Source organism: Rattus norvegicus, chromosome 6 (genome assembly GCF_036323735.1).
Source record: "Rattus norvegicus strain BN/NHsdMcwi chromosome 6, GRCr8, whole genome shotgun sequence".
In the NCBI taxonomy this organism is placed as follows: Eukaryota; Metazoa; Chordata; class Mammalia; order Rodentia; family Muridae; genus Rattus; species Rattus norvegicus.
In genome coordinates, this window is record NC_086024.1 from 101,747,840 (window position 1) to 101,771,101 (window position 23,262).

The 23,262-nt window shown below is 38.8% G+C and overlaps 1 protein-coding gene across 4 annotated transcripts in view; it reads left to right on the top strand.

Moving 5' to 3' along the window:
* Fut8 (fucosyltransferase 8) overlaps positions 1 to 23,262 on the top strand; it is a 227,431-nt gene that overhangs the window by 65,486 nt on the left and 138,683 nt on the right. For all 4 annotated transcript variants that reach the window (NM_001002289.2, NM_001412189.1, XM_039112660.2 and 1 more), the window contains exon 3: positions 9,493 to 9,585. The gene's annotated coding sequence lies outside the window, so the exon portion shown is untranslated. The remainder of the gene's footprint in view (positions 1 to 9,492; positions 9,586 to 23,262) is intronic.

The window sequence follows — 23,262 nt, forward strand, 5'->3', positions numbered from 1 at the left end:
GTTATGTTTCTGAGTTTTGATGTGTTTTCCAGTGTGATATTTATTTTAGTTTATTGTTTTATGTGTTTTTTTCACCTGCACTACTTGAATATGTTTCTCATCCTGCACATATTCTAGAGGAGAGCTAGTCAACATTTTCTTACATATTCTCATTTTATTTTATTTTTTCAGATTTGTTTTCTAAAGTAATCAAGATCGTGTTGACTTTATTTCATGTAGGCTTAGTGGGTCCATTATGATTCTGTCAGGAAAACATCCACACTGGGTACTTCAGGCAAGAAGGTTTAATATAGGGAATAGGTTACCCAGTGTTAGGACATAAAAAGCAAGGACTGTTGGTGGTGGTGGGGCAGGCATACTAGAGTAGCACAGATAATTGCAGGAAGTCCTCTTCCGGTAGATGTGAGAGAATAAAAAAGCTTACAGCAGGGGACACAGAAGTGAGACTCAGAACCTCTAGAGAGCTACTTTCTGAAGCTGCTGCTGTTTTTGAGGGGTTACCTGTGGCTTCCACTTAACTGCTGCTATTATGGTGAGGGCCTGTGTTGGGGCATTGCTGATTGAATAAAAAAATAGTGCTCTTATTGACAATATCAGGAAGCTATCCAATAAAGGTTGAGAAGGTAGTTTTAAGAGTTTTCGGGCTGGAGAGATGGCTTAGCTGACTGCTCTTTCAGAGGTCCTGAGTTCAATTCCCAGCAACCACATGGTGGCTCACAGCCATCGCAGTGGGATCTGATGCCCTCTTCTGGTGTGTCTGAAGACAATGACAGTGTACTCACATACATTAAATAAATAAATAAATAAATAAATAAATAAATAAATCTTAAAAAAAAGTTTTCTTTTCAACAGAAAGGATTGTTAAAGAATGGATTTGGAGCTAAGAAATAGCCGTGTAACCGGTACATTCTATCTCCCCCATCTTTGATTTACAAGATGGCATAGGCTTTCTGTTTCTCTGACTCTTTCTTAAACAACAGGCTTCTAAATCTGCATAGTGCTTGAGGGTCTAGAAGAAAAAGAATTGCAGTGTTTTAACCATGGCCATTCATTGCTTAGGTGTAAGAATTGTTCTCATAGCTGCATTAATAAATTATAGTCATTGTTTGAAAACATAGACTATGTCAAAGTGACTATAGTCTTATGTGACCACCACTGTATAAATGGAACATCAATGATATAAATGTCATCATGACTGGTTTATCCAGTTGACCTGATTTGGGAGTGTGAGATAGCACCTTTTATTCTAAAAACTTCCTCTAGTACAGGTTTTCTTTTAATCTGATATTTAATCATTAGGTCCACATTGGTTGGGTTTTCTGTTGTTCAAGAAAGATTAAAAATTGGCTGCCTGTTGACAAACAGTTTCTGCCGTAGCACTAGTTTTTAAACTGAGATTATTCTATTATTCTTTCCCCAAGAGCTCCTCATATTTTAACTTCTGTATGGAGATCTTGTTAAAATGCTTTCCCTATGTCATTAGGAGTCTCAGATTCTGCACTGTAACAAGTTCTCAGAGGAGGCTGAAGCTACTGGTCCCTAAGCCAGACCCCTTCCTAGTTTGAAAATCACTGGTTTGGCTCTGGGCTTTCAGTTGTCTGTGGGTTTGTATGGCTGAATAGGGAAGGAATGGTTTTGGAGTAAGAAATTCTTACAGGTTTGTCTAACTAGGAGTATTTTGAACAATTTGCCACAGGGGAGTAGTTGAGTTTCTTTAGTAGTTTGATGCTGTCCCGGAGCAGAGATGTGTCTGTCATGTACAGCTTTCCTGGAAGGTCTTAAAGCTTTTCAGTAATTCCATTTGTTTAAGGGAAACTGACTCACTGGGTTTAGGGTCATGAAGCACATTAATGCATCAGAGCACTTGTGTTTACCATGTCCAACCATACTCTTTACTACTAATTGCTCTTGACGATAGGGCTGTCTGTAGAATTTAAAATATTTGGTTTGAATATCATATTGATGGCTGTTTCTATCAGTAACAGTTGCAGGTATTTTAACCTTGAGAGCATAAAGTCTTTTTTTTTTTTTTTTTATTAACTTGAGTATTTCTTATATACATTTCAAGTGTTATTCCCTTTCCCGGTTTCCGGACAAACATCACCCTCCCCCCTCCCCTTCCTTATGGGTGTTCCCCTCCCAAACCTCCCCCCATTGCCACCCTCCCCCCATAGTCTAGTTCACTGGGGGTTCAGTCTTAGCAGGACCCAGGGCTTCCCCTTCCACTGGTGCTCTTACTAGGATATTCATTGCTACCTATGGGGTCAGAGTCCAGGGTCAGTCCATGTATAGTCTTTAGGTAGTGGCTTAGTCCCTGGAAGCTCTGGTTGCTTGACATTGTTGTACTTTTGGGGTCTCGAGCACCTTCAAGCTCTTCCAGTTCTTTCTCTGATTCCTTCAACGGGGGACCTATTCTCAGTTCAGTGGTTTGCTGCTGGCATTCGCCTCTGTATTTGCTGTATTCTGGCTGTGTCTCTCAGGAGCGATCTACATCCGGCTCCTGTCGGTCTGCACTTCTTTGCTTCATCCATCTTGTCTAATTGGGTGGCTGTATATGTATGGGCCACATGTGGGGCAGGCTCTGAATGGGTGTTCCTTCAGTCTCTGTTTTAATCTTTGCCTCTCCCTTCCCTGCCAAGGGTATTCTTTTTCCTCATTTAAAGAAGGAGTGAAGCATTCACATTTTGATCATCCGTCTTGAGTTTCGTTTGTTCTAGGGATCTAGGGTAATTCAAACATTTGGGCTAATAGCCACTTATCAATGAGTGCATACCATGTATGTCTTTATGTGATTAGGTTAGCTCACTCAGGATGATATTTTCCAGTTCCAACCATTTGCCTACGAATTTCATAAACTCGTTGTTTTTGATAGCTGATTAATATTCCATTGTGTAGATGTACCACATTTTCTGTATCCATTCCTCTGTTGAAGGGCATCTGGGTTCTTTCCAGTTTCTGGCTATTATAAATAAGGCTGCGATGAACATAGTGGAGCACGTGTCTCTTTTATATGTTGAGGCATCTTTTGGGTATATGCCCAAGAGAGGTATAGCTGGATCCTCAGGCAGTTCAATGTCCAATTTTCTGAGGAACCTCCAGACTGATTTCCAGAATGGTTTTACCAGTCTGCAATCCCACCAACAATGGAGGAGTGTTCCTCTTTCTCCACATCCTCGCCAGCATCTGCTGTCACCTGAGTTTTTGATCTTAGCCATTCTCACTGGTGTGAGGTGAAATCTCAGGGTTGTTTTGATTTGCATTTCCCTTATGACTAAAGATGTTGAACATTTCTTTAGGTGTTTCTCAGCCATTCGGCATTCCTCAGCTGTGAATTCTTTGTTTAGCTCTGAACCCCATTTTTTAATAGGGTTATTTGTTTCCCTGCGGTCTAACTTCTTGAGTTCTTTGTATATTTTGGATATAAGGCCTCTATCTGTTGTAGGATTGGTAAAGATCTTTTCCCAATCTGTTGGTTGCCGTTTTGTCCTAACCACAGTGTCCTTTGCCTTACAGAAGCTTTGCAGTTTTATGAGATCCCATTTGTCGATTCTTGATCTTAGAGCATAAGCCATTGGTGTTTTGTTCAGGAAATTTTTTCCAGTGCCCATGTGTTCCAGATGCTTCCCTAGTTTTTCTTCTATTAGTTTGAGTGTATCTGGTGTGATGTGGAGGTCCTTGATCCACTTGGACTTAAGCTTTGTACAGGGTGATAAGGATGGATCGATCTGCATTCTTCTACATGTTGCCCTCCAGTTGAACCAGCACCATTTGCTGAAAATGCTATCTTTTTTCCATTGGATGGTTTTGGCTCCTTTGTCAAAAATCAAGTGACCATAGGTGTGTGGGTTCATTTCTGGGTCTTCAATTCTATTCCATTGGTCTATCTGTCTGTCTCTGTACCAACACCATGCAGTTTTTATCACTATTGCTCTGTAATACTGCTTGAGTTCAGGGATAGTGATTCCCCCTGAAGTCCTTTTATTGTTGAGGATAGCTTTAGCTATCCTGGGTTTTTTGTTATTCCAGATGAATTTGCAAATTGTTCTGTCTAACTCTTTGAAGAATTGGATTGGTATTTTGATGGGGATTGCATTGAATCTGTAGATTGCTTTTGGTAAAATGGCCATTTTTACTATATTAATCCTGCCAATCCATGAGCATGGGAGATCTTTCCATCTTCTGAGGTCTTCTTCAATTTCTTTCCTCAGTGTCTTGAAGTTCTTATTGTACAGATCTTTTACTTGCTTGGTTAAAGTCACACCGAGGTACTTTATATTATTTGGGTCTATTATGAAGGGTGTCGTTTCCCTAATTTCTTTCTCGGCTTGTTTCTCTTTTGTATAGAGGAAGGCTACTGATTTATTTGAGTTAATTTTATACCCAGCCACTTTGCTGAAGTTGTTTATCAGCTTTAGTAGTTCTCTGGTGGAACTTTTGGGATCACTTAAATATACTATCATGTCGTCTGCAAATAGTGATATTTTGACCTCTTCTTTTCCGATCTCTATCCCCTTGATCTCCTTTTGTTGTCTGATTGCTCTGGCTAGAACTTCAAGAACTATATTGAATAAGTAGGGAGAGAGTGGGCAGCCTTGTCTAGTCCCTGATTTTAGTGGGATTGCTTCAAGTTTCTCTCCATTTAGTTTAATGTTAGCAACTGGTTTGCTGTATATGGCTTTTACTATGTTTAGGTATGGGCCTTGAATTCCTATTCTTTCCAGGACTTTTATCATGAAGGGGTGTTGAATTTTGTCAAATGCTTTCTCAGCATCTAATGAAATGATCATGTGGTTCTGTTCTTTCAGTTTGTTTATATGATGGATCACGTTGATGGTTTTCCGTATATTAAACCATCCCTGCATGCCTGGGATGAAACCTACTTGATCATGGTGGATGATTGTTTTGATGTGCTCTTGAATTCGGTTTGCCAGAATTTTATTGAGTATTTTTGCGTCAATATTCATAAGGGAAATTGGTCTGAAGTTCTCTTTCTTTGTTGGGTCTTTGTGTGGTTTAGGTATAAGAGTAATTGTGGCTTCATAGAAGGAATTTGGTAGGGCTCCATCTGTTTCAATTTTGTGGAATAGTTTGGATAATATTGGTATGAGGTCTTCTATGAAGGTTTGATAGAATTCTGCACTAAACCCGTCTGGACCTGGGCTCTTTTTGGTTGGGAGACCTTTAATGACTGCTTCTATTTCCTTAGGAGTTATGGGGTTGTTTAACTGGTTTATCTGTTCCTGATTTAACTTCGATACCTGGTATCTGTCTAGGAAATTGTCCATTTCCTGAAGATTTTCAAGTTTTGTTGAATATAGGTTTTTATAGTAAGATCTGATGATTTTTTGAATTTCCTCTGAATCTGTAGTTATGTCTCCCTTTTCATTTCTGATTTTGTTAATTTGGACGCACTCTCTGTGTCCTCTCGTTAGTCTGGCTAAGGGTTTATCTATCTTGTTGATTTTCTCAAAGAACCAACTTTTGGTTCTGTTGATTCTTTCTATGGTCCTTTTTGTTTCTACTTGGTTGATTTCAGCTCTGAGTTTGATTATTTCCTGCCTTCTACTCCTCCTGGGTGTATTTGCTTCTTTTTGTTCTAGAGCTTTTAGGTGTGCTGTCAAGCTGCTGACATATGCTCTTTCCTGTTTCTTTCTGCAGGCACTCAGCGCTATGAGTTTTCCTCTTAGCACAGCTTTCATTGTGTCCCATAAGTTTGGGTATGTTGTACCTTCATTTTCATTAAATTCTAAAAAGTTTTTAATTTCTTTCTTTATTTCTTCCTTGACCAGGTTATCATTGAGTAGAGCATTGTTCAATTTCCACGTATATGTGGGCATTCTTCCCTTGTTGTTATTGAAGACCAGTTTTAGGCCGTGGTGGTCCGATAGCACGCATGGGATTATTTCTATCTTTCTGTACCTGTTGAGGCCTGTTTTTTGACCAATTATATGGTCAATTTTGGAGAAAGTACCATGAGGAGCTGAGAAGAAGGTATATCCTTTTGCTTTAGGATAGAATGTTCTATAAATATCCGTTACGTCCATTTGGCTCATGACTTCTCTTAGTCTGTCTACATCTCTGTTTAATTTCTGTTTCCATGATCTGTCCATTGATGAGAGTGGGGTGTTGAAATCTCCCACTATTATTGTGTGAGGTGCAATGTGTGTTTTGAGCTTTAGTAAGGTTTCTTTTATGTATGTAGGTGCCCTTGTATTTGGGGCATAGATATTTAGGATTGAGAGTTCATCTTGATGGATTTTTCCTTTGATGAATATGAAGTGTCCTTCCTTATCTTTTTTGATGACTTTTAGTTGAAAATTGATTTTATTTGATATTAGAATGGCTACTCCAGCTTGCTTCTTCTGACCATTTGCTTGGAAAATTGTTTTCCAGCCTTTCACTCTGAGGTAATGTCTGTCTTTGTCTCTGAGGTGTGTTTCCTGTAGGCAGCAGAATGCAGGGTCCTCGTTGCGTATCCAGTTTGTTAATCTATGTCTTTTTATTGGGGAGTTGAGGCCATTGATATTGAGAGATATTAAGGACTAGTGATTATTGCTTCCAGTTCTATTCATATTTGGAAGTGAGGTTATGTTTGTGTGCTTTCATTCTCTTTGTTTTGTTGCCAAGATGATTAGTTTCTTGCTTCTTCTAGGGTATAGCTTGCCCCTTATGTTGGGCTTTACCCTTTGTTATCCTTTGTAGTGCTGGACTTGTAGAAAGATATTGTGTAAATTTGGTTTTGTCATGGAATATCTTGGTTTCTCCATGTATGTTAATTGAGAGTTTTGCAGGATACAGTAACCTGGGCTGGCATTTGTGTTCTCTTAGGGTCTGTATGACCTCTGTCCAGGATCTTCTGGCCTTCATAGTTTCTGGCGAAAAGTCTGGTGTGATTCTGATAGGTCTGCCTTTATATGTTACTTGACCTTTTTCCCTTACTGCTTTTAATATTCTTTCTGTATTTTGTGCGTTTGGTGTTTTGACAATTATGTGACGGGAGGTGTTTCTTTTCTGGTCCAATCTATTTGGAGTTCTGTAGGCTTCTTGTATGCCTATGGGCATCTCTTTTTTTAGGTTAGGGAAGTTTTCTTCTATGATTTTGTTGAAGATATTTACTGGTCCTTTGAGCTGGGAGTCTTCACTCTCTTCTATACCTATTATCCTTAGGTTTGATCTTCTCATTGAGTCCTGGATTTCCTGTATGTTTTGGACCAGTAGCTTTTTCTGCTTTACCTTATCTTTGACAGTTGAGTCAATGATTTCTATGGAATCTTCTGCTCCCGAGATTCCCTCTTCCATCTCTTGTATTCTGTTGGTGAAGCTTGTATCTACAGCTCTTTGTCTTTTCTTTTGATTTTCTATGTCCAGGGTTGTTTCCATGTGTTCTTTCTTGATTGCTTCTATTTCCATTTTTAATTCCTTCAACTGTTTGATTGTGTTTTCCTGGAATTCTTTCAGGGATTTTTGCGATTCCTCTCTGTAGGCTTCTACTTGTTCTCTAAGGGAGTTCTTTATGTCTTTCTTGAAGTCCTCCAGCATCATGATCAAATATGATTTTGAAACTAGGTCTTGCTTTTCTGGTGTGTTTGGATATTCCGTGTTTGCTTTGGTGGGAGAATTGGGCTCCGATGATGCCATGTAGTCTTGGTTTCTCTTGCTTGGGTTCCTGCGCTTGCCTCTTGCCATCAGATTATCTCTAGTGTTACTTTGTTCTGCTATTTCTGACAGTGGCTAGACTGTCCTATAACCTGTGTGTCAGGAGTGCTGTAGACCTGTTTTCCTGTTTTCTTTCAGCCAGTTATGGGGACAGAGTGTTCTGCTTTCGGGCGTGTAGTTTTTCTTCTCTACAGGTCTTCAGCTGTTCCTGTTGGCCTGTGTCTTGAGTTCACCAGGCAGGTTTCTTGCAGGGGAAAAGTTGGTCCTACCTGTGGTTCCAAGGCTCAAGTTTGCTCGTGGGGTACTGCCTAAGTCCTCTCCGCTGTGGCAGGAACCGGGAAAATCTGCGCCGCTCTTTCCGGGAGCCTCCGTGCACCAGGGTTCCAGATGACGTTTGGTGTTTTCCTCTGGCGCCTGGATGTGCACAGAGTGCAGTCTCTTCTGGTTTCCCAGGCGTGTCTGCCTCTCTGAAGGTTCAGCTCTCCCTCCCACGGGATTTGGGTGCAGAGAACTGTTTATCCGGTCTGTTTCCTTCAGGTTCTGGCAGTGTCTCAGGCGCAGGGGTCCTGCCACTCCCGGGCCCTCCCCTACGGGAACCCAGAGGCCTTATACAGTTGCCTCTTGGGCCAGGGATGTGGGCAGGGGTGGGCAGTGTTGGTGGTCTCCTCCGCTCTGCAGCCTCAGGAGTGCCCACCTGATCAGGTGGTGAGGTCTCTCTGAGCATAAAGTCTTAACATAAATAAATGCATTAAAAAAATAACTTTAGAGAACTGGGGAGACGGTTCAGTTGATAAATTGTTTGCTTAGCAGAGTTGGTGAGTTCTAGGTTCAGTTAGAGACTACATTTTAGAAAATGGGGTAGACAGTAACTGAGGAGACACGTCATTCTACCCCCTGATCTGTCATTAGTGCACCTATAAGCATATGCACATACACATATATGTATACACATGTGTACACAAATAAACAAGAAGAAAATTAAGAAAATTGAGTAAAATACACATTTATGACATTCTTGATTATTTATTAGATTTTTTTTTGTTAACAACTCGTTACCAAAGCACACCAAACTAATTCTCTGAATGAACCGTTCTGCTCATTTCTTTGCTGACCCTCACGACTCTTCTGCCTTGCCTATGGCTTTCCTTGTGGTTTTACAAACCTAGACTTTCAAAGGTGCTGGGTATTTTCCTTTTGGCTGTTGATATGTATTTGTGAGTATTTTCTCAAAAATTTTAATTTGGGCTATGGCGTGATAATTTATTTAATGGAGGGAGAATTAACATAGGGAGTTGAAGAGTCAAGGGGAATCCTACCTTCTTGGGGGTAGAAAAGTGAGTTCAATTTTAGAGTCATAAACAAAACATTTTGTTTGGCATGTGGAAAGCCTCATGTTCACAGGAATATCCATATTTAAACATTTATAGAAGACAATATGTCAAAGTTACTGTTCTCTTAGTTTGCCTAGAGCGTGGCTGATTGCTGCAGTTTGACATTAGTTGAATCCCAGATGAAGAACTCTACATTCCGAGTTCAGTGATGTGCTTTGTCCTTGAAACTGCATGCCTTCCTCCACCTCTAAATTGTGGGGCCTTTTTGACAAACCTTTATACTCCTTTTAGGGGAAAAAATGAAAAAAAAATCCTATAAAGATTTGATTTTTCCCCCTAAATCTAGTAACATTTAGTGATTAGGAATGGTATGTTTTTAACTGTGTCTGTAGTCTTTGCTTTTGAAGATGTCCCTGAGTAGACTACTTTACAGAGACATCTTCATATCAACAGCAAAGCGGGTTTCTAGATGATTAGTATTTATGTTTTTCTCTCATTTGAACAGCTAATAATCTTCAAGACCCAGATCCAAGCAATAATACACTTCTCTGCAGTACCATGTGGCTTTCCTCAGCATCCTGAGTCTATGGGAAGGAAGGTAAGCGTAATTTTTCAGTTTATACCGAGGTAGCTTTATAACTTTTTTTTTTTTCAGTCTGAAGCAGGACTGCTCACCTGGAAACAGCATTATCTGGTGACAGGTGCCATCGTTGCTCAGGCACCATCACTGCTGTTACCCATCCTTTTTATGACATCCCCAAATATTTTCTTACCCAGCTGATTCACATTTTCATTGTCTTGTTAGGGAAACATATGTCTGACTGTGTCTGCTGGCTGGATTTAAGGAATCAATGATTGTTTAGTTGGTAACATAATTTTCAACTTTAAAATGTTTTATTATCTGCTACTGTCTGATGAGTTCAGAGATATTTGTTACACATAGTGCATTGTGGATGTAGAAATAGCATGACATGGTGTACACCTAAAATGAGGTAACTGTTGACAGTTGCACTGGGGTCTAGGCTCTCTGACATTCTTGCTCCGTCTGGACGCTTATTTTATAGCACTTCTTCAGGTTCTGAATGAGGAGCTATTGTCATGTGAAGTGAACCAATATGCTGTTTTGTTATGTAGATTAAAACTCAAATAAAATTTAAGAAAGCATTATAAAATAACAAACCATTTAGCAAAAATTTTGATCTATATTTTCTACTAATAAGAGCAAAAGAGTTAGGGTTTCTTGGGTAAATTAATTTTCGTAGACTTAATTCTGTGACGATAGCTTAGAACTCACCAATTTGTTCTGTCAACAACCATCACCACCACCACAACAAACACACACCACTACTACCATGACAAAAACCTCACACATTTAGAAAGAAATAGGTTTTTTTAAGTTAGAGAAAGGAGGTCAGAGGCAAACTGTTGCCTCCAAAATTGGAAACAGACAAATACAGAGAACTGTAACTCGGTTGTAGAAACTGAGGGTAAAAATCTTCTCAGGAACCATAATCCTTATTTTTGGCTTAAGAAACAAGGCAACAAAACTAAATTATAAGAATTACTGGAAGGCTGGCATAGACAAGTTGGAGAGGAAAAAAAAAGACCCCTATACTTCTGGTCCTTTTCCTCCAGGGGTTCAACCAGTTCCTTTTAGTGAATATCAGCAGGGGAGAAAATCCAGATTCTTATAACTGAAGAGGAGAAAATTAATCATTTTTAGAATATCCCAGAGAATTCTGTTCTTAACAATGTCTTTGTTCAAGGGGAAAAAATGGTGACTTAGTTAAGAGCACTGATTGCTCTTGCAGAGGTCCTGAGTTCAATTCCCAGCAAACACATGGTGGCTCACAGTCATCAGTAATGGGATCTGATGCCTCTTCAGAAGGGTGTGTCTGAAAACAGTGACAGTGTACTCATGTATTTACTTCCTTCCTTCCTTCCTCCTTCCCTCCCTCCCTCCCTCCCTCCCTCCCTCCCTCCCTCCCTCCCTCCCTTCCTTCCTTCCTTCTTTCCTTCCTTTTTATCATAACCTCATTGACCTTGGAGAAGGGAAGCCACTGTTTTTCTGAGGAGACGGAGGGAAGTGGAGAAGCACCAGTGGAGTTCACTGTTGGGCACAGGTGCAGTAGGAGACTGAAGCCTGATCATAGAATCTGGTCTCTCCTTCCACACTTTGACAAGGAGCTAAAGGCCTCTTTGTTAAAAGTTTTTTTTTATGCAGTACATCCCAGAGTACTTTGGCTCAGAATGCACGATGCTAAAATGTATGTTACTGTCATCAACCCACAGTTTAATAAAGAAAGAACAAATGTCAGAACCACTCTCAGCAGTGATGTCAGGACCACTGAATTTAAAACAAGTATGATTGTCAAGGGCTGCAATGGTAAACATATACGAATAGTGGATCATGCTTAGGAGAGAGATGGATAGACAGTCCTAAAAGGAACTAGAGAGAAATGCTAGAGATTAAAAACCTGTAAGGAGCTGAGTGTGTGTACATTCTGTAATCCTAGCTGGTGAGAGGCCGGGGCTAGAGCATGGAGAGTACAAGGTCATCTGGCCCTGTGGCTATACCACCACTCAGCTGGGCACGGCTTTCTTTGCTTCACCTGAGCAGGAGTTGAGGGCAGCGGAAGAGACTGTTGGAAGGCTGCTCTCTAGCAGTAGTGGCAGCAGATCTCGATCCTGTCAGTGTTTGACAGCAGAGGGCCATGGCAGTAGACAGGAAGAAGCAGCAACAAGTGGGTCTCTCTAGTGTTGTGTTACTGGCTTATTAGGACTGTTAGCCTTACTTAGCCCTCAGTCCCTTTGCCAACCTGGTATTGGGACCTTTGTGCCTTGGCAGAGGCCAGTTTTGTAGCCCTCAGCCTGGAGTCTGAGCCACCTGTTCCTGAAGGCTGGAGCTTGCTGCAATTCTTCCATGTTTTCTCTTTTGACCTGTACAACCGTTATCAGCCTTCCACTCTCTTGTCTCTGCTTTTGCTTTTTTGTTTCTTCTCTAAACTCCCTCAAACTGTTTAGTACTTAAAATATTATTTTAAAGTGCTGAATATTATTTAAATAAAAAGTTTTACTTTACCCCAAAATATAAGTTTTTTTTTAGACCATATAGCTGTTTGAATTCTGATACACAAATTATGAGATCCTCCTCTTCTTCCCCATTATTTTTTTTAAAAAATCTAGCTATTCAGTGATAAGTGCCTTAATTTCATAAGATCTCAGATGTGAGCATATTAACAATCCAGGACAACAGTCTACAAATATTAGACGGTGGCTCTATATCTATTTTTATATCATCATCTTCACCCTCACTGTCACTGTCGCTGCTGCTGCCGCCGCAGTGGTCACTATCCCCACCATCACCGTGTGGGTGTCTGTATCACTGAATAAATATGGTCATTTTAGACCTGGGTGATGTAATACTTCATGTTGTCATCAATTTATATAATAGAAAATAATTTTGTTAGATGTTGATTTTCTTCTGAGTTGTCATAAACTACCGTTGTTTTAAAATTCTTTGTGTTCAAAACATTTTATAGTAAGAAAATATTAAAGTTTATTTCAGATAAGTCAACAAGTCTTGCATGGAGTGCAAATTTCATTCTGGAATAAAACCAGGCCTCCTCACTTTATATTCCAGCTGGCCTTGAACTTTCTTCTGCCTCAGCTCTTAGGTGCTGGAGATTGTAGATGTGCCTGCACCGCTGTGTCAGGCCTGTCATTGTCTTGTTCACCCCATTCTTATTCATGTTCTCACCCCCCCACTGGTTCATTCATGCGTGTTCTTATTATTAGCATTATACCAACAACAACTCTTCAGCCTTTATTCTTAGGGATGGTAGTGATGGCAGCCCTGCAGTACATCGTTCTCCTGGGTACCGCCATCTTCAAAGGGTGTTACTCTGAGCTGTGTGAGTCAGGCCTTATGAGCACTGATTGACCACATGGGGAGTTTCACAACTGAGATCATTAGAGTCACGCACAGTGACAGTGTGTCTCCTCTCCACCATTCCTCCTTTTTGTGTATGTTGTAATGCTTTCAAGATTTCTAGAGGAACTCTACTCTTGTCTGTTACTGGTCTCATTGCAGAGATGCATCTCTGCTGCTTGTTTTAAAGTATCCGTGGACGAGAGACTCTTTCTTTTGAGAACTTAAATGATTCCTGGTCCTTTGTGAACCCAAGAATTTTTAACTATTATACTAGATTACTTTTCTCCTTTACATTATTCTTCTAGGTATTATTTTAAGGGTCTTTAGGGTTTTGCACATGTGGACTTGATTTCAGGTAATTTAAAGTGCTTCTTTAAAACACAGATCTTCATGTCCCTTTCATTCTAAAGTGGGACTTTTCCATCATTTCTTGTTGGGTGTTTTTCATGAATTCTGATCTGTCCTTGTAACTCAGTAGCACTATTGGCTTCTCGGGTTTCCCCTCTACCTATTTCAGTGCTGGACAATGAAGCAGCCCCAGGCTATTTTGGAGCTCACCCTCTTTGTCTTCCTTCTTTTAGAGATCACTTTTCAGTTGTCTGTTTAATGGCAGACGCAGAAGTGTTTACATCTGGAAAGTATTCTTTTTTGTTTGTTTGTCTCTTCTGAGGTATAGTCTACTGTGTAGTCCTGGCTGGCCTGGAATTTACTGGGTGGACAAGGCTAGTCTCAAACTCACAGAAATCCACCAACTTCTGCTTCCTGAGTGGTGGAATTAAAGGCATATGCCACTATCCCTGTCTGGGAAGTAATTCTTGGCCATTCTTATTTCCTTATGGGTAAGAAGTAAAGGTCTCCAAAAGTTTTGTTAAATGGGAGAATGATGTTCTTAGCAAATGAGAGATCTGACCTATTGTGAATTGAGTACAAATGCCACATGAAAAAAAATCAATTTTAAAATGCTCCCTAAATTAAATTTATTTTAGTAATATTTCTACTGTTTTCTACATGTAGCTGTAAAGATTGTTTCAGCCGCTTTTGACCTAATAGTAATTATCAGTCATCTGATTCAGTAGGTGATTTACAGTGGCTGGTCTCGTTTAGAAACATGGCTCTGCTTCACTGAGGAGCACTGCCTGTGAATTGGGTTAGATCCTTCCTTCCCCTTCTCTCTTTTTCCCTTCTTGAATTTAATATAACAAAACTGTAATATGGGACTTTTTACTTATGTAAATTGCTGAAATTCTTTTATCAAAACCAATTAATTTAAGAGTGTATTTGAAGTAGTTCTAAACATCTGACCAATAAGAATGGACACAATTATGGTAGTGCTGCATGGCTTTTTTTATTCTGGCTCTTGAGATGCCGTGAAGTGGAATACATTTATTATTACTATTTCGTCATCCCTTCAACTAGTCATAAAGCAGTGGCAACTTAAATTGGGGTGAAATAATTAAGAGTGTATCACTAAGTTAGGCAGAAGGGAATGTATTTGGGTTAAGCCGAGCAGCAGTGTCCTAGCAAGGTGTGTGTATGAGTCTCAGTAAATCAAATTGTGTTTGTCAGTGACAGAGAAAATTGACAGAAAATAATAGTTATAGAAAGATACAGATTAGGAAAAAAACTATTTACCTGTGTACTTTATAAGGACCTTTTATAGCAGTAAATTATACTTAAAAAGTTGAAAACAATTTAAGAGAAAGTATAAATTACCCCCTTCCACTTCGTTAATTGAATTTTGTTAATAATTGAAAATAGCATTAATGAAAATTGACAAATTTATTAAATGCATAAATTATGTGATTTTATCACATTTTTATTAACTTATAGAGAATTAGATTCTATTATCGCATTTACCAGCAAAATTAGTTTTTTGTTGTTTCTCAATTGCATTTTGTGTTTAAAGGACAGATGTTTCCTACTGTATTTTCTTAGTTTCCTCCTTCCCTCTTCTTTCCCTCTCCATCTCCATTCTTCTTCCCACTGAGTTGGTTTATTTGTTTTGATACAGTCTTGTATCACAGGCTGGCATCATATTCACCGTGTGGTTGAGCATGACTTTTAGCTCTAGACCTTCTGGTGGCACATGTGTCCAGTAAGACAGCTCTGTCCATGTAACATAGGGTGGCCTGCAGTTGTGACCTCCTCTTCCAGCCTCCCAGTGTTGGAATGGCAAGCATGTGCCATGCCTATAATTCTTTTGATGAAAATAATTTATTCTGCAATTAATTTAAATTTAATCACTAGTGAAAAATTATTTTTTTACACAGTTCAGATACAATGGAGTCAACTCAAATAACTAGTGCTTTCAATAGCAAATAACAGCCACCCAACTTTGCTATTACCTTAACCTTTTTTCAGAACAAACGGACCCATTGCAAACATTCATATCCTATAGTTCTTTGAATTAAAACAAACTAGAATGCTTCTTCAGTTAATTCCATGTGACTGGATTGAACATTTCAAATGGTCGTCTATTTCCATTCTTTCTGCTGGCCCTCAGGGCTTCAGTCCTTTTCCCCCCACCCAACACCTGATCACTTTCCCCCCTTCCTCTCCCTGTCCCCTTTCCCACCCTGGTTTCTCCCTCTCTCTCCCTTGCTTCCTTCTCCCTCCAACGTGGGACTGAGGCATCCTTACTTGGGCCCTTCAGCTTGTTGATCTTTTTGAGTTCTGTGGACTGTATCTGGGTATTCTGTATTTTTTTCCTTTGGTTAATATCTATTTATTAGTGAGTACATATCATGTATGTCCTTTGGGATCTGAGTTACCTCACTCAGGATATTTTCTAGTTCCATCCATTTGCCTGCAAAACTCAGGATGTCCTTGTTCTTAATAGCTGAGTGGTATTCCATTGTGTAAATGAACCACATTTTCTGTATCCATTCTTTTGTCATGGGACATCTGGGTTGTATCCAGCTTCTGACTATCACAAACAAGGTCACAATGAACACAGTGGAACACCTGCCCCTGTGGCATGGTGGGGCATCTTTTGGGTATATGCTCAAGAGTGGTATAGTTGAATCTTCAGGTAGATCTATTTTCAATTTTCTGAGAAATCTCCAGATTAATTACTAGAGTAGTTGTACTAGTTTGCAATCTCACCAGCAATGGAGTAGTGTTTCTCTTTTTCCACATCCACATGTTGGCATCAGGACTCAAAGGAAGGGACTTTAGATGAAATGCCCTACAATGGGGAGAGAGAACTTGTTGAGCCCAGTTGACCTCCAGTAGAAAGACAGGGCATCAAGTGAGGGGTGGGGTTGAACTGCAGGGACAAAAATGGAGAAGAGCCTGAGGAAAAGGAGGTCCAGCAACAGACCTAAAGTGGGATCCAGTTCAAGGGGAGGCTCCAAGGCCTGACACTATTACTGAGACTCTGGTGTGCTCACAGAAAGGGTATCATGACTACCCTCCGAAAGACCCAACAAGTAGCTGAAAGAGTCAGGTTCAGATAATTACACCCAACCAGTGGACAGAAGCTGGTGAGCCCTGTGGTTGAATTAGGGAAACGCTGGAGGAAGCTGACGAGGAGGGCAACCCTGTAGGAGGACCAGCAGTGTCAATTAACCTGGACCCCTGAGATCTCTCAGACACTGAACCACCAGCCAGGCAGCACACAGCAGCTGAGATGAGGCCTCCAGCACATACACAGCGGAGGACTCCCGGGTCTGGGTTCTGTCAGAGAAGATGCACCTGACCCTCAGGAGACTGGAGGCCCCAGGAGTGGGGAAGTCTGGTGGGGTGGGGAGGGTCATGGAGATGAGGATGGAATAGGTGGTACGGTACATGGAACAGTCAGAGGGTGGCCTGGGAGGGGATAAAATCTGGGATGTAAAAAAAAGATAAAATTTAAAAAAGGAAATTTTAAATGGAAAAAATCTTAGTTTAATGAAAGTTAAGTTTCCAAGGTTAACATAGAAAGGATCAGTTTGACTGTTATATTTTAATGGTATGCTTTCTTAGTTAAGAAACACTAGGAAGCATAAATGCTTCTGTTTGAAAATGGAAACTATAAATAAACCATTTAAAGAAAAGCTGATCATGAGTTATAAAGTACTGTTATTTAAAAAGCCATATACAAATTAAGCCAACTCAATGTTAGATTAATATATCCTTAGATCTGTATATTTAAGCACATTCTCTATTGACTTCAACTCTTTTAAGTTAAACAGTGCTACAGAATTTACATTCTTTTTGCTTGGCATCACTAAGTGGGAATATATATGTCAAGGTGGAGCAAGCAAACAAAAGTAGTATCATGAATTAAAATAATTCTTTAATTCAGCTGAAACCCACTGTTGCTTTTCTATATCATGGTGAAACCAACTGAATTAAAATATGGAAGGAAGGAGGTATGGAAAAAATAAAGAGGGTAGAGGTCAGAGGAAAAGAAGAGGAGGGGAGATGGGGGAAGAATTGTGAGAAGGGGTGGCCATGAAGGGCATCAGAAGAAAGGGAAGATGCATATGAAGTTCAGGTCTCATTACTGCTTACAAAGTCATCACATTTTCACATTTCTTCTTGGTAGGGTAACAGCACATATGTCTGAATTTTAATTACTAGTTTTTCTTAATACATGAGTACAGAATATTCTCTTAATTAATCAAAACTTGTTAATATCTTAGAAATTATTTGGCCTAGTTATGAAGTACAAACTCATAATTACAGCAGTGAGATTTCTATCAGGAGTATTTTACTTGAATTGTTATATGCAATAATGTAACATGTTGTGTTTACTGATGCAGTTAACTTATAATATTCAAATAAGTCTGAACTGGTCATCTATACCTTTGGCCCCAAATGAATTAAAACAATTTAAAGTGATACTCTTATGGTTGAAGAGATGGCTTAATGAGTTAGGCTCTTGCTGTGTCAGCATTAGGACCTGAGTTCAAATCGTTAGTATCCGTTTAAAATCCAAGGTGCATCTTTGGGTGGCTATAACCACAGCACTGGAGTGTAGAGAATGGCAGATTCCAGGGGCTCTCCCATAGCCAGTCTAGACAAATTCAAGGTTAGATTAGATATCTTGTCTCAAAAATTAAGGCAGAGAATTGATAGACACTGAGGAAGACATCCTGGTCAGCCTCTGAGCTCTACACATGCCTGCATAAGGAAATATATACATGTACATGTACATATACACACATGATCACACACACGCATACACACACACACACACACACACACACACACACACACACACACACACGACACACATCCACCACAAATCCACACACACAAAATAAGGTGGAAAGTTACTGAGGAGGACACACATTATCAGTTATTGACCTCCTGATCACACAACACATGTAAAGTGGTACTATTAATAAACTAAAGTGAAATGTTTACATTCACAATTTTTCTGATTGAGTTTTATGTGTACATATGCACTTGGTTCATACATATTAAATTGGTAACATAAATGTATAAAGAGCAAATTTCTCAAATCTGTCATGGGTTATAAAACATAGGGACAGCTTACCCAACTATAAAATTGGAATGATATTCTGTAGACTCAAGTAATTGTGAACATTATGTGATAATATCCATAAAAGTTTTCAAACACTGTAAAGCATTTTATAAACTCTAGTTAGTATTCTCTTTCCTTTGCACATTAAAAACCAAATGCATTAGTTTACTGCCACTTAGGCTTGTCAAGGTTTTGCTCCTTTATTATAGGGCTTGTCTTAGTTACTTTGAAGACACGCAATGGCCAAGGCCAGTTATAGAAGAGTTTATCATATATATCAGGGGTCACTGCTTCAGAGGGTGAGTCAGTAGCCATCGTTATGGGAAGCATGGCAGCAGATTGGCATGTAAGACGCTGGAGCAGTAGCTGAGAATTTATATCTGATCTGTAAGCAGCAAGTAGAGAGGTGGAGGGAGGGAGGGAAGGAGGGAGGGAGGGAGGGAAGGAGGGAGGGAGGGAGGGAAGGAGGGGCATGGGAGCCAGGAGTGACTGTTATGACATCTCCTTTAAGGTCACACTTCTTAATCCTTGTCATCATTGAGTTAAAAGTAGTTACTACTTTTATGGTTATTGAGTACCTCTGATTTGCTGAGTAGTACAAATAATGTTTTACATATGATTAACCTCATTTAGGCCTTGTAACAGTTCTGCTTAAACTCTTGATCTTATTGCTATTACACTCTAGTTCCCAGATTCAGGAAAATACTTAGTAAAAAATTACTTGTGATACTTATTATTGTTCAAGAAATAAAAATAAAAATGACGTATTTTCTAAGTATCAGAAGAAATAAATCATTTACAAACCTTTATCCCTTTAAAAATCAGTATTATTAATCAAATATATTGGCAGAGGGAAACCTGCCATATTTTGATTTATTTAACATTTTGTGCAAGAAGAGTATTATACAATTCTAAATAGGAGTAAGATCATAAATGAAAAGAAAACAATCCACTTTGAGAAAATTTTGGCATATTGTAAGATAATATATTGACAACAGTAAATCCTAAAGTTTACAAATGATTTTATATTTGATCCCTTTTGCTTATAATGGTGCTCGCTGCTTTCAAATTTGCTGTGTAAAGTTTGACACAGATGTAGTTGTAGCTGGTATGCTCAGTTTCTTTGTATATCATGTGAGGTCCTGCACTTCATTCATTTGTTCAAAGGTTTTCATTCATGATTACTAAGTACCAGATACTGCTGGAAGTGCTTGGGAGACAACAGTGGATAAAATGATCACATTTATGGAGTTTATATTTTAACAGTTATGGTTTAAACATGACATGAAAGCAGCTAGTCTTTCACTGTGGTTAACAGATGGGAGCAAGTTCAATCCATAGTCTTTTAAACCATGCTGAGAAGAACTATATAGAAAACTTACTTTTCAACTTTGTTTGCTTTTGTTGATTTCATTTAAAAATACTTGTTAAGAACTCTAAAATTCTGAGAAACAATCTCTCAAAAACAGACTTAAGATAATATTAACAATTAAGAATATGCTCATGTTTTACTTTTTACCCAACTTGGGAATCCATCCCACACACAGACACCAAACTATTAAACACTATTGCAGATGCCAAGAAGTGCATGCTGACAGCAGCCTGATAGAGCTGTCTCCTGAGAGGCTCTGCCAGAGTTGATAAATACAGAGGTGGACACTCACAGCCAACCACTGACTGAGAACAGGGTCTTCAGTGGAGGAGTTAAAGAAAGGACTGAAGGAGCTGAAGGGGTTTGCAACTCATAGGAAGAACAACAATATCAAACAACCAGATCCCCCCAGAGTTCCTAGGGATTAAACCACCAACCAAAGAGTACACATGGAGGGACCCATGGCTCTAGCTGCATATGTAGCAAAGGATGGCTTTGTTGGGCATCAAAGGGAGAAGAGACCCTTGGTCCTGGAAAGGCTTGATGCCCCAGTGTAGATAAGGGATATGCCAGGGCCGGGAGGCCGGAGCGGGTTGGGTGGTTGGGGGAGCACCCTCATAGGATCAGGGGGAGGGAGGATGGGATAGGGGGTTTCCAGAAGGGAAACCAGGAAAGGGGATAACATTTGAAATGTAAATAAATAAAATATCCAATAAATCGTTTTATAGCTTATAATCTCAGTCTTGTTGAAAGTATAGTAATTTAATACTTTGGATATTTTGAATACTAGTTTATCAAATTTTAATGCAATTTACATAAAAAGTATGTTTCTGACTTGACTGTTAAAATCATACCTTTGGATAATTGTGATAATTTACATTATAATTACAAGTAAAATGTTTCACCTATTTTGTTCTCCCTTGTTACTTAAATTATTCCTTTTTGGAAGTTTTGTTCTTTTTGCCCATCATAGTCTAAGTTTCTTTGGTTATGAAGGAGAACATAAGTTGTATTTTTTTTTGTGTATATATTTATGTATCTGTCTGTCTAATCTCCTGATATCTTGGAAATAGTTTCAGTGTGTGGTATGATGGAACTTTTCAGTGGACTATAGCAAACTATTACTAACTCAGATATCCATTTTTCAATTTTAATGACTTATTAAATTGAACCCATTGCTTAAGCTGCCAGACTTTTTATATGTGGAAAAGTAGACCTTACTTACTGATCCTTCACCTGTGTTAGAACACTGTCCAAGAATGGGATCCTGTGAAGGGAATTTTGAGCACTTGTGAGAAAATGCCAAGAAAACAACACAAGAGTTTTGTGACTTTAGTTTCTTCAAACCACAAAATTCTTGCTTTTTTTGTTTGTTTGTTTTGCTTTTGTTTTTGTTTTTGTTTTTTGGTCATTCCCAGGTCTAGTGAATGGTAATGAGTTTACTCCAGTTTATTCATTATAACTGGCTTTTGTTATCTGTTTATATTCCTCTGGGAAAACATTTTGCCATATGCTAGTTGTTGTGATTGTATACTTGTCTCATATGATTCATAGCTCTCAGAGTAGAAATTGTCTGATGAATAAAGTTGGCTATTGCGTAAGACCTTAGTCCATCTCGTCTTTCAGCTTTGTCCTCCCCGATCCCACCACCCCTAGAGTGGTAAAGCAATCTTATCCATTAAACAGATGTTAGTCTTTGATTGACAGATGGGATATCTACATATGACTTAGAGGTGCAGGGTTTTGAGAAAGGGAAAATAAACAGTTCAACAACACAAAATATCCTTGGTAAAACTTAAAAGTATTTATTAAAGTAGTAAACATTAATATAGTCATTGAGATTAGTGGATTTTGAATTTTGTTTTCAATCATTAGTCAGTGAATATACCTCCCTCATCCATTCTATATTTTAGCTGAAATCAGAATAAATGGTGTTTCTAGGACATTCTTTTGAGATAACTTCTCTTTGAATTTTTAGTTGTTTAAAATTAGTAAAAAATTGAGGGTCAGAAGTAGGTAAATGAATAATAGCTCTATACTCTGTTTTGGGATCCCTGTTCTTCAACTTTCTATTTAGTTTTCTAATGACAATTTAATTGGTGGTCATGTGTTTTATGTATATACTCTTGTATATGTAAACTTTTTTTACCACCCCTCCCCCTTTACAGGAACTATATAATTTTGTTTCTAGATATATGATTTTTTTTCTTCTATTGCTTTGGAGTTGCCTAATCACTTTAAGTTTCATTTTTCATATATGTTCTTTGGGGGATAATAATTTTATTTCTAAGAGAATTCTAAGCTTAATGGTTAAGAGATGATAAACAAAACTCACAATTAAAGCTGATAAAAATGAACAATTGGGGTTTAAAATACACATTCAAAAATGCACACTCTACAACAATGCCAAGCAACCAGAGCTTCCAGGGACTAAGCCACTACCTAAAGACTATACATGGACTGACCCTGGACTCTGACCCCATAGGTAGCAATGAATATCCTAGTAAGAGCACCAGTGGAAGGGGAAGCCCTGGGTCCTGCTAAGACTGAACCCCCAGTGAACTAGTCTATGGGGGGAGGGCGGCAATGGGGGGAGGGTTGGGAGGGGAACACCCATAAGGAAGGGGAGGGGGGAGGGGGATGTTTGCCCGGAAACCGGGAAAGGGAATAACACTCGAAATGTATATAAGAAATACTCAAGTTAATAAAAAAAAAAATGCACACTCACCTAAGGATCTAACTGGTGTTAGCCTTCTTTTGTAATTTAGGAATATTTTACTAGGTCATATTAATAGAAAAATAGGTTTCATTGTGACATATTATACATGTATATAATATACTTATATCTACTCATATAATTATTAATATTTTAAAATATATTTGAAAAAATAATGGTCTAGCCTAATCCATTTGAACCTTTGCTTTTGATGTTTGGTATGGTTGGCAACTAATTGATGGTTTTGATAACCTTTGTTTCTCTAAGGTTCAAGTCAGTGAGAATTTATTTTTATTTATATGAGCACACAGCAGCTGTCTTCAGACACACCAGAAAAGTGCATCAGATCTCATTACAGATGGTTGTGAGCCATCATGTGGGTGCTGGGAATTGAACTCAGGACCTTAGGAAGAGCAGTCAGTGCTCTTAACCACTAAGCCATCTCTCCAGCCCCGAGAATTTATCTTAAAATACGACAATTTGCAAGTTAAATAGTGAAATGACAGCAGAGTATTGAGATGGAGGGATATGAGGATTTGTAGCACTGAATTCGCTCATACTAAGAACCTTTTCTTTTAGATGGTGAGCACATTAGCTTGAAATACATAGTCGAATTGATTTTGGTTTGGGATTTTGGTTGATTATTAAGATATATATTATTTTAATTTCAATATAAGTTATTATAGAACATTTCAATGAAGAAGAGTTTTAATGGCATTTAGACTTCCAGGTTTAGAGTGAACTAATTTGCTATCAGATTGAAGCCTAATTTGTGGT